We start from the raw sequence: 8,291 nt of genomic DNA, 5'->3' as shown, positions 1-8,291 counted from the left end.
GCACACGGAAAGCTGCGGACGGCATGGACCGGGACTTGCCCAGGTGGTACATTTAGTATTAGACCTGGGATCGGGAACTGGTGTCTCAATGCTCAGATGAAGGCTTTCTCTGCTATACCTCTGCTCCAAACCTTCTGTTGCTTTTTCCAGTGTCCAAACTTCTGACCATCTAGAAATTAAGGCATGGTATGTCTACCGCCTCTCCTCAAACTGAAAACATTCCGTTTTCATCTCCACAGCCACTTTCTTGCCAAAATAAGCCAGGAATGGTTATGGGAGTGCCTGGATTCCAGCAGGAGCTGAGCCGGTCTGAGAAGAAAAACAGAGAAAAAGGAAATATCCCAAAATGTTGATTTGTTTAAACTTCTTCACAAACTTAACAACACAAGGAAACCAACAGAGACAAGCTTGTAATGAAGTAATCAGCCGACGCTGCTAATATTCCAGTAACATGAAATGATTCCCCACATTTCCTGGGGTAGATATGAATAGGGTCATTAAAATATGGCCAAGGAGGGGAGGGAGAGTTTACTTTTTCTGTCTCCTTAGAGTCTGTGTTCTGAAAGCTCAGCAGGAATTTAAACAAATAGCATGGAGGAATGGTGAATCTGATCATATTTAAAGAAAAAGCCCCTTTCAAACTTCTCTTCCCTTAAATAAACACATTGGCTTCTGCAAGTTTTGCTTTTTAAAAACCCTACAGGTTTTTTTGTTTGTTTGTTTGTTTTTTGTTTTGTTTTTAATCCCCAACTGGACAGCCTATTTGAGAAAAACAAAATTAGCATCAAATTGCTCTAATATTGTTCTGTATATTTTTTCCTCTAGGTCAAGAAGAAACTGTTGCTTCTCTTATATAAATGAAGGTAAGGAGGGAAGGAAAGTAATAGGTAAAAGGGATCATATGCTCCCTCTTTGATTAAAAATTGAAAAACAAAGTTAGGGGAGGGTCAAGTATGGAAAGAGCTACTGACAAAAAGAATTACATCAGTAAAATGGGTCTGTGAAGGTCACACACCCACAGGGAGAGTAGAATTGGGTCTCTGAGCCTTTGGCTCCCCTGCATTTCCAGGTAAGATGCAACTGCAGGGAGAGGGGCTGAGAGAGGCTGCCACCATCCTGAACCCGGTGAATTTGGCTAAACTAATGGTACAGCGTACTGAAACTCATGGAGGATGGAGTTTCAATGCTCTGGCCTTGGACAAGTCACTTAAGCCTCTGTCTTTTCACCTTGTAAAACCGGGTATTAGAGAAACTACCTCACAAAGTTTTGTAGGTTAAATAGTATAAAGGAAGTAAAATGTGTCACCTAGCACATAGTAAGTGCTCCACAAACGTTAGGAAGAAAAATAAATAATACTCCCAATGAGGCACTCTTTGGGTGGTGCCCCTCAGTCCTAGAGAAGTTGGCGGCCCATGAGGGGTTGGGGGACACTTTGGCCAGCTGTCCCCATGCTTCTCCAAGCCAGGCAGCTCAGTTCTCGGCTGTGGTGCGGCTTGGGGACCCAGGGCTTGTCACCTAGTTTGCTTAAGCAAGTTCTTTCACACACACCCCCATACACACTTTGGCCTGAAAATTCAGTGGAGCTTTTTCTTCCTTCTTCCTCTGTTGTTATTGGGTTCTGATTACTTCCATCTGGCCGCCGCAGCTCGAGCGGAGACTCTAAAAACAAAACAAAACAAAACCCTCCCTGCAAAACACACATGCACCAACCCTCGAAGGCTCCTACGCTTCTCGCCAACCCGCGCTCAGAAGGCGACTTGCTCCTGCTGCGGCGGGGGGCGCCACCCGGACCCCGGCACCTGCGCGCACTGCTGGCTGGACAGGGTGCTCGCAGAGCCAGGGCCCCTCCCTTTCGCCCTGTCCCCGGCTTCCGCCCTGGCGCCGGGAGAAGCGGGCGCACTGGGAGCAGCGACCCGGACATCTCCCGGCGGAGGGGAAGAGGGAGGTGGGGAGGGCGGGTGATTTCAAGAGATTGAAAACAGAGCAGTTCCTGCGCCTCAGCTCCGGAGCTCATCTGACTTGAGTTAGCGACCCACCCACCCACCCCGGCGCCTTAAAAAAGTGTTGGAGACTGGCGCGTTCTTTCGTTCTCCGCTCGAACTTTCCTTGTTGGTGTGCTTTCTCTCTTCGGGGCTGGGGAGGAGCGTCCTCGGCCGCCCCCTCCCCTCCCGGTCCCTCGGGTCCCCCGGGGCGGGTGCGCGGCGCCCGGTGTGCGGCAGCCGTGCGCGCGGGGGCGCTGCGCCGTCCCGGTGGCGCGGGGATTGCGGGAGTGCCGGAGCTCGCCAGCCGAGGCAGCACGGCTCCGCGGACTTTTTTTCAAACTCTCATCAATGAGACTTCGAGGAGGAGCGGGAGGCGGCGGCGGCGGACGCGGAGGCAGGCGAGGAAGAGCCGGGGCATCCGGAGGAGCTGGAGGAAGGAGCGCGGGCCGCACGGCGCGCCGGAGCCTCGGGAAGCTGCCCGCCTGCCGGCGATAGGGGCGACCGGGCCCCAGCCCGCCTCTCGGTCCCCTCCCCTGCTTGGCCTGCCCCGCCCCGGCCGGACTGAGCCCCGGCACACTGCAGCCCGCGGCGGGTCGCCGCGCCAGCCAAGTTGGGATGGGGGCTCGCAGCCTCCGCCCGGCGCCCGAGAGGCCACCTGCGTGCTAGAGGCAAACTTTTGTCTCCCTCGGTAAAGTTGCATTGGCCTTCTTTTGCTTGCTTTTCGTTGAGAAGTGCCTACTAGCCCGGCCGAGACTGGGCCGGCTGGGATGCTGCTCAGTCTCGGAGGGTCCCTCGGCCGGGTACCCGCGCCAGGGCGCGGGGATGGGGACACCGGGCTTAGGCTTAGGGGCTAGTGAGGCAGCCTGGCTTCGAGCTTTGGCCGAAGCGGGCGGGGACATATGGGGGTGCGTGTATCTGGGAGTTAGGAACTCGTGGCCGGGGAGAGATTTTGCATTCCTCTTCCTACCTGGGGGAAAGAGCCTCTCTTCGCCGGGTGCACAGCTGGGCCGGCCCCCGCCTGGTCTCCACTGCGCCCGAGCGAGGGGCTGTTTTTGCGGGAGGTGGCACTGGAGGCTGGGATGCTGCGGAGCTCCGGGAGGTGGGCAGTGGGAGTGTGTCTTAGGGGAGTGTGCTGTGTGTGGAGGGTCTGAGCCAGCCACTTGTGAACTTCTGACTGCACTTCGCGCGACGCGTCCCGGAGTCCTGCCTTTCTTTCTTCCTCGCTCCGTCCTCCCCCTCATCAGGCGCTGCCGTCCCCCTCCCCCTCGGTCAGGCGCTCCTCTTCGGCCCCCCCTCGTCACTTTTCTCCTCCTCCTCCTTGTCCCCTGCTCTCCGCCCCGAGATCCGCTTGACTTTCCGAAGGGATCCGCCTGTAATCCCTGGCCCGGTCCTCCGGACCCCCACCTTCAGTTTCATCCCCGCCCCCACTCATCATTTCCCCCCCGCACTCCCCCCCCACCCCGCCAATCTCTCAACAAGTATATTTGCTAAGGAATTTGAAAAATCCACTACTGCAACTTGATCTGTGTGTGATGGATGGGGAGAGGCGCGGAGAGAGTTGGGCGCCAATCCTATTAAGGGTTTAGGGAAGGGAGCGTTTTCCCCGGACGGGGGCGGGGGGTGTGTGTAGGGAGGGAAGGAGGAAGGAGCGTGTGCTTGTGTGTGAGTGAGAGCGCGCCCACCGCGTTGGGGAGCTGGAAGTTCACCCAACTCGGCGGCTTTTCAGCCCGGCAGGAATTGCTGTCATTTCCTAGGAAACCCGACTTTTACAGCTCCAGGAGCTGGGGATGGAGCAGCGCGCTTCACCCCAGTGACCTGCGGCAGAGGCGCACGCGGGCCTTGGCAACCCCTCCCCCCCAGGATGCTTCCCTCCACTCCTTTCTCTTTTGTATGATTTTTATGTGGCTTTCAGAGTTGAACCCGGCTGTAAGAGTAGATCTTTCCCTAGCGTCTGGTGCCGGCCCTGGCGGGGCTTATGCGCTCCCGCCGGGACAGCGCGCGGGGTGCACGGCCTCTGGCGCGGGCTTTGCAGCCCGGTGGCCACCGCCGAGTCCTGGGCCTCCGCCCGCCGCCTTCGCTGGGCGTGTGAAGGTTTAATCCCGACAGCTCCAGATAAAGGGAGCAGTTGTAAAACGCTCATATGCTGTTTGCAGACGAGGCTCTGGGGGATGTTGGAGAATTTGAAAGTAAACGTTTCCCTCGCAAGCGGCATAAAATAGTGTTTAAACAAATATTGTATTGGCATGCTCAGGGGGCTCGGTGCCAAAAAGTAAAGTAAATAAACTGTGAAATCCAAAATATACAGCGGTGGAAAGCGGAGGAATAGGCGGGCTCGTCACAAGTCCCCTGATGAGACCTGTTTGTTCTAGCCACCTTTCCTACAAGGCCCCTCCCTGCCCATTTCCTTACCTTGGCTGGGAGTTCTCTCCTCTCTTGCTGGTGTCGGGGGGCTGGCCTCCTGGGTTTGGGAGCAGCCTTGCAGTTGTTCATTAGGGAGGAAATTCATTGTGTGGCTACCTGGGCTGGTATCCGAGGGGAGGGGAAGGCACCCTGGCTATGCCTGGCTGCTTTGAGTGTTGATGCTCTCTAGGCTTTTCCCAGCTTCTGGTCTGCCCTGGGGCAGTAATTCTAGACTGTATAATCTAGACCTGGCAGATGCATCCCTTCCAGGGCCTCCCGCCTTCTTGGGCCTCTGACCTCCTGTCTTGCTCCCTTTTCTTCGTTTTGTCTTGCTTTCGTTTTCCTAGACTTGCAGCTTCTCCCTCCCATGGCTGAGGGTTAACAGGAAATTTTGGAAATGTTCGTTCCCAGATTTAAATTCCACTCCAACCGAGACATAGGGAAAGTTGTCACTTGTCCCAGAGTTTCAAAGTTAGTTATATTTTGTAACATTTAGGGTGTTGTTGTTTTTTTCAAATCTCTCTTATGCTTTGAGACATATGCTACTTTCGTGAGGTTATTTAGTGATTCTGGGGGGATGTAAACCAATGCGGGAAGATCCCACTAGAGGTGAGGAACCCGCTGCCTGGCAGATAGTCCTCAGGTGAACCAACTTTCCCTTGATCTGGCATCTCAGTGAGAGACTGGTCAGTGCAGTCTATTTGCAAAGTCATTGGGTGCGAATGAGAATGAGTGGGAGTGAAACGCTCTCAAACCAGGGCCTGGCTTGCTGAGGAACAAGGTAGGACAGTCCCAGACGTTTTTATCCTCCGTGGGAAACTGTTTTGAGGGGAATTTGCACATGGGTCAGACTTCTCCGCCAGAGGCTCCCAGGCTCCTCCCACACTCACTTCGATCCTGGCGGTGGCCTTGGAGGGAACTCTTGACTTGGCCCACCTTGAAGTGTGTGTGGTTAGATGAGGCCCTTCTGGCCAGGTGGCTTTAGAATGGAGTGCCACTCCAGTTTCTCAGGGATGCTCCAGCCCACGTGTGGGAGAGCATTGAGATCCTTTGAGTTGCCTGGTCAGAAGAGGGGGCCACAGGGCAGCTGGTCAGCAGCTCATTGCCTGGCTTCAGGGGGCTTGGGGGCTGTGTACTGTAGCTGGCTTGTTTGCACTGCGGACTGAAAAATACACAAATACTTCATGCTTTTTGTACTCCCACAAGTGCCCTGTACACACTGCAGCCCCTACGGCTGGATTAGCAAACCAGGGATTCAGCAGGCCGGCCGACAAAATTGGATATTTGCCTAATAAACACCCTTCTTCCATCAGGGCCTGGGGGGGGGGGGTGGTGACATGGGGGCTTCACCGCACAGAAGCTAGCAATTCCCTTTAAATAGGACACGGAGGTGTCCTGTGCACTTTGAAAGCATGTGTGACCCCTACATACACGGCTGGGTTTTTAAAGCTCAAAATCCGAGTCCTACATCCTTGTGTATTCTAGGGGTAGGGCAGCTTGTCTTTTCCTGGCAAAAGTGTGTGTTCAGCAGGCCTTTCTTTCATCTGAGTGATGCTCCTGACGCCGGCCTGAGGGAGGTGGAGCAAACCAGCCCTGCTTCATCAGGTTGGGGGTGGTTTCTACCTGGGCCAAGGCCTGTTTCCTGGTGCAGGAGGACAGCTAGGCCAGGTGGACCTCGGGTGGACAGCTGCAGCTGTTCCCGCTGGGCCAGGGCCCTTTGAAAAGGAACACTGGGGAAGCAGTTCCTCTTTCTTCTTTTCAGTAAGTGTGAGAGACACGGACAAATGAAACACATGAAGAATGCCAAAGAGAAAAACTGTACCCTGATTCCAGAAAATTCAGAGAGGCCGAATAGGTGATTGTCCCAGCACACAGAATATGAAGTAATTTCAGTGAACAAGGCTCACAGCTTCTAAAGACCTCGGGAGGAAAGCTGCTCAGTGACTGTTTTCCTCAGGCTTGTTTAAAAGACGACTGGGGAAGGGTCAGTGGACATTGGTGTTTGGTAGTGTCCTTTGGTAAAGAGTAATAGCTTTGTGGTTTTCAAATAAACGAGTGACTTCAAATTCAATATTAGTCATTTTCTCTAAAACTGTTTGCTGTGGAATATAAAGGACTTAAGAAAACAAATGATTGATCATTGTTTTTAGATTCTGAGGGTGACAAAAACATCCTTACCCTACAAAACTCTGTTTAAAGCCCTGGGAAAATATGCCAATCGTAACATACTTTCTGTATCGTTAGTATCTTATTTTCCCTAGTTCCTTTATCAACAAAAGCATCCTCAATAATCCTGTGTGTGTTCTGATTCTAGTTTTTTTTGTTTTTTTTATACAAATGGGGGAAAATAGCTCATTTAAGATGTAACTGAAGAGTGCATATTAAACTTTTTTTGAGATTTTGGTTTAAATTGAATAAGTTAATGTGGGTGTTTTGTGTGTGCATGTGTGTTTAAAAAAAACCCAGGTTGCTGGGAAGAGTGTTTTAACTGTGAGTGCCCGGTTTCATGCATTAGCATAAGAAAAAAGTTGTAGTGCATTTACTATTGTCTTGAATGAAGAGTTTCTGCAAAGGGAAGGGAAGCCGTAAAGGGGTGATGGTCCATTGAGATTCCTCAGCGGCCCCAGCTCGTCATCTGCGCTGAAATCTGTGATCGGATATCACTTTTATCTCACTTTTCCATTCTCTGGCCTTTTTCACACGTTCACTTTTGTCAGGGTTTATTGATTATGTTTTCTTCTCTGCAAATCTGTGGAAAATTTAATGAACCAAAAACAGCAGTGAAATAAAGGGGACTTTTTATTCATTAGCACGGGATTGATTTCCCCCCTTTGGGCTGAGGGCCCCTGGCCTCCTGTGAGCAGGGAAAGAGGGCGGGTGGCCCAGCTACAGGCAGAGAGGCGGGGCCTCCCAGACCATTGGCTCCACTGCTGACCAGCATGGGCTCAGCCCAGAGACTCCTGTCCCAACTGAACAGTACAGTTCACCCACGGGGGCTGTTCCCAACCAGCTGCAGACCCCAAGCATGTTCTGCAGGATCCTGGCTCAGTGGGCTAGGGGTGTGTGTGTAGATGGAATCTTTGCATTCCCCAACCATACAGACCATCTGAGTGCCTGGGCCTTCCCCGGGACACAGTTAAGTATCTCCCTTCCTCCAGCCCCAGCTCTCAAACCTGTAATTAAGCAAAGCCCCTGGTGTGATTACGCTGCTTTGCTGACTCGGCTGGGTTTGGAGCTGCTTCCCTTTATGAAACAGGGTGAACTCTTGCTCTTTCCAGAGGCTTCCTGGGCAGCCTGTCATACAATTCCACTGTACATCTGTCTGTCTGTCTCTCTCCCCTTCCTCTTCTTTCTCCCCTTTCCTCCCTCCTTTGTCTCCTTTCTTTCTCTTCCCCTCCCGTCTTCCCCCTTTTCCACCCTTTCTGTCTCCTCTCCCGTCTTTTTTGTCCTACTATGCCTTTCCTCTCTCTCCCCCTCCTCTATCTCCTCTTTCCTTTTGCATCTTTTTATTTCTTTCCCCTTCTCTCTCCCCCTCCCTTTGTTTTGCTCTCTCTGTCTTTTCCTTTCTCTCTTTCTGCGCCCCCTTCCTGTCTTGTCTTTCCTTTCTCTCCCACTCTCCTCTCTTCCCCTCCATCATCTGCGGGGGAGGGGTGCCCTGCCCGTGGGGACCGTGCTCGTGTCCGGGAACGTTCTGTGCCCCGAGTGCTCTCACGCGGGCCGCGCCGCATCCCTCCCACCTGCCCACCGGCCTGGTCTGTGGCGCCTGAACAATGGCCACATTGTCCCGACGGCGCACCGGCTGTCTCTGGTGAGTGGCGGCAGGCCGGACCTTGCTCGTGGCGAGTCGGGAAGAAAGCCAGCGGGCCAGATCCAAAGCGGCCTGCGCCAACGCCTTTGTCGTCGGGCCG

General features: G+C 53.3%; 1 protein-coding gene across 2 annotated transcripts in view; it reads left to right on the top strand.

Annotated features, from left to right (window-relative positions):
• The first annotated feature begins 279 nt into the window (after positions 1–279).
• The window catches only part of GLI2 (GLI family zinc finger 2), a 245,532-nt gene continuing 237,520 nt past the window's right edge, over positions 280–8,291 (top strand). The window contains exon 1 of one of the 2 annotated variants that reach the window (XM_088794612.1): positions 280–2,671. The gene's annotated coding sequence lies outside the window, so the exon portion shown is untranslated. The remainder of the gene's footprint in view (positions 2,672–8,291) is intronic. The other variant, XM_088794610.1, reaches the window with a different exon arrangement.

This window comes from Rhinolophus sinicus, chromosome 17 (assembly GCF_057876585.1).
Source record: "Rhinolophus sinicus isolate RSI-liver-muscle chromosome 17, RSI-T2T, whole genome shotgun sequence".
In the NCBI taxonomy this organism is placed as follows: domain Eukaryota; kingdom Metazoa; phylum Chordata; class Mammalia; order Chiroptera; family Rhinolophidae; genus Rhinolophus; species Rhinolophus sinicus.
The sequence above is the reverse complement of the archived record's forward strand: the minus strand, read 5'-3'. Positions and strand labels throughout refer to the sequence as shown.